Source organism: Phascolarctos cinereus, unplaced genomic scaffold (genome assembly GCF_003287225.1).
Source record: "Phascolarctos cinereus isolate Bilbo 61053 unplaced genomic scaffold, phaCin_HiC Scaffold_4;HRSCAF=312, whole genome shotgun sequence".
In the NCBI taxonomy this organism is placed as follows: Eukaryota; Metazoa; Chordata; class Mammalia; order Diprotodontia; family Phascolarctidae; genus Phascolarctos; species Phascolarctos cinereus.
The window spans coordinates 488,575,946-488,578,854 of NW_027555847.1; the positions used below are offsets into that span (position 1 = coordinate 488,575,946).

Below are 2,909 nucleotides of genomic sequence, written 5' to 3' on the forward strand. Positions count from 1 at the left end.
TACTTGAGGGGCCTAAGGCTTAAGAAGACAAGAAAGGTGAGGAGGAAGGCAGGTTATGAAGGGCTTTGTACATCGATCAAAGGATGTTATATTTGATTTGGGAGGTGACAGAGAGCCACTGGAGTTTATTGAGTGGGGAAAAGAGAATGGGGAGAAGCTATTCAAACTTCATTTTCTTTTCTTGTGGCCTGTTGTCTCCTCCTCCTCAGCCTTGGAAACTACTCTGGCTTCCAAAGTTTCCTCAGCCTTTGCCACCAAAACCCCTTCAGCCTCGTTTACTGCCTCTTGGCCACTGAAGCCTCTATGACCATTGCTGCCATGACTACCATTGCAGCCTTCAAAGTCACTGGGCACAGCCCAGTCCAAAGTTACTTTATTTCCATCAATGTCCCAGTCTTCTATGGACTCTTTTGCAGCTTTAGCAACTTTTGAGTTGAAATTCACAAAACCAAAACCTTTAGATGACCCTGTTTCCCTGTCTATGACTATCCTGGAACCAAGAAAGCCATGAAATGAATCTTTCAATATTTCTTCCATTGTTTCTTCAGACAGACCTTTGATGAACAAAGTTTTGTAGAAGTGGCTCCTTCGCGCTGCATGTGTTATCTTCTGACCCTTTAGCTCCAGCCTGATTGCTCTGCCTTTGATTTCTGTATTGTTACAAGAATTCAAAATCTCTTTTGCATCTTTTACAAGGGCAAATTCAATACACACATCCTTTGTGTCAATCTTGGTTGTTCTGGGGCAAGCTGATCGCCTTCTCAAGCACTTTCTGCAGACCTTCTCCAGGGGCACTGTGGGTGAGGTTATTCACCACCAATGTCTCTGAGTCCACTGGCTTGCTGTTTTTCCTGCCCTGGGAATTATTCTCCTATTCTTGAATTTTCTCCCTTATGTAGTCCAAAATGAGTGCCCAACCATGAATTTCTGCTATCTGTTTCTCTTCCAAGTCCTTGTCCACATCTATTTCTGTCTTAAACTCAATGTAAGTAATTCCTTTGGGTGTTGCACTCTTAGTGCACACAAGTCTAACCTCAATTGCATCTTCAAAGACTTCCTTGAGCTCTTCCTGAGTTATTTTATAAGGCAGATTCTCTATCTTTTATGTTTTCTTTTTTGACTTTTCTCGTTTCATTTCAGAATCAACAAATTTGGAGCTACTGAGTTTTAGAACTTTTTACATGTCTTCAGCTGATTCCATATAGTCAAACCTCCTAGTGGTGCCAATGAAGACATCCACAACTCTAAGATCCTTTTTGCAAAAAAGTTCATGATTCCAGTTTTTAGCCCAGAAATAGTTTTGTTGAAGTTCAGGTTACCAGCAAAGAGATTGTAGACACTTTAGCTTCCAATTTCTGTTTCTTGGCTTTGGAAGCTTTTTGTTTGCCCATTTCTTTTTTCCTCTTCTGTAATGCTTCTTTAATGGGCACTTCTTCCTCCTCCTCATCTTCCTCATCAACATCTTCATTCTCTTCAGCTTCATCTTCCTTTTTTTGATTCCTTGGTTTTCACAGAAGCAGACTTTCCTTCGGCAGGTGTGGTATCCATAGCTTCTTCTTCAGAGTTATCCTCATCTTCTTCATTCTTATCACTCTCATCTTCCTCCTTAGCCTTTTCCTCCTCATGCTCAGTCTTGTTTAGCTGGAGATGCTCCCATTTTTGTGGCTTTGAGTGGCTCAAATTCTTTATCTTTCTCATCTTCACTGTCCTCTTCGTCAGAGCCACTGTCCTCTTTCTTGGCATTCTTCCCATTGTTTGCCTCTTTGGCTGAGGGGCAGGGTGCATTGCAGCTTTATCTGGAGTGCCTCCCTTTTTGTCTGGTGTGATGACAGCTTTTCCTGGGCTAACTGCTTTCTTGGCAAGGACCATGGCTGCCTTCTCAGAAGGAATTATGACTGCTTTCTTGGCAAGTGTGATGGCAAAAATTATTTTTTTGGCATATTCTGACATGTTTTCATCCTCTCTCTTTTATCTACTTTGGGGGAGGAGCTACTTTCTTTGGCCCATTTTGATTTTTAGTAGCCTTCCCGATTTTCACCATGGTGGGGACATGTGACTAGGGGCAGAGGGTAAAGATCTCTTGGCAGAGGTCCAGACAACATTGGGGGCAGTAATGAAGAGTATGTACAGGAGTCTATCCAAGAGCAGCCCTTTGCTCTTGGGTGAAATTTTTGCTTAATTTTGGCTGAAACCAGGCCTCTGGGTCACTGTTATTTCCTGTAGTCTCCTCATCATCTTTCCACAGGGTATCCTTCCCCTACTTTCCAATATACTTCTACGTATTGTCTTTCCTCCTTAAAACATAAGCTCCTTGGGACAGTTAGGTGGTGCAGTGGATAGAGTACCAGCCCTGGATTCAGGAAGACCTGAGTTCAAATCTGACCTCAGACATATAACGCTTATTAGCTGTGTGACCCTGGGCAAGTCACTTAACCCCATTGCCCAGCCAAAAAAACTCAAAAACCCATAAGTTCCTTGAGGGCAAGAATATCCTGTTTGCTTTGGTGTCTGTAGTGCTTGGCACATAGTAAGCATCTAAATGCTCTATCACTATCTCTCTATCATCTCTCTCTCTCTCTCTCTCTCTCTATCTATCATCTATCTCATTAGCATCAATATTTTGTCTTCCCATTACTATAACTAAAAACAAAACAAAACAAACAACAAACCATTTTGGTTGTCTTTGACTTTCCTTGGTAGCCTTAGATCATTCTGAGTTTAATCTCTATTGGAACTTTTTTATAGGACCATGCCACGTTCTTGTTTTCTTCATCTGTGGCCTGCCCTTGCTTCGATCTTCTTTACACATCTTTTAAAAATCAGATTTGATTGGTTATTTTCCTATGTATCCACAATGGTGTCTTCAGACAACTTCTATTTTTCCTCCTCAACATAAATGTTTTTCATGG

The 2,909-nt window shown here is 41.6% G+C and overlaps 1 pseudogene; it reads right to left on the bottom strand.

Annotated features, from left to right (window-relative positions):
* Window positions 1-241: 241 nt before the first annotated feature.
* Window positions 242-2,041, bottom strand: LOC110212498 (nucleolin-like; annotated as a pseudogene).
* Between the last annotated feature and the right edge of the window lie 868 nt (window positions 2,042-2,909).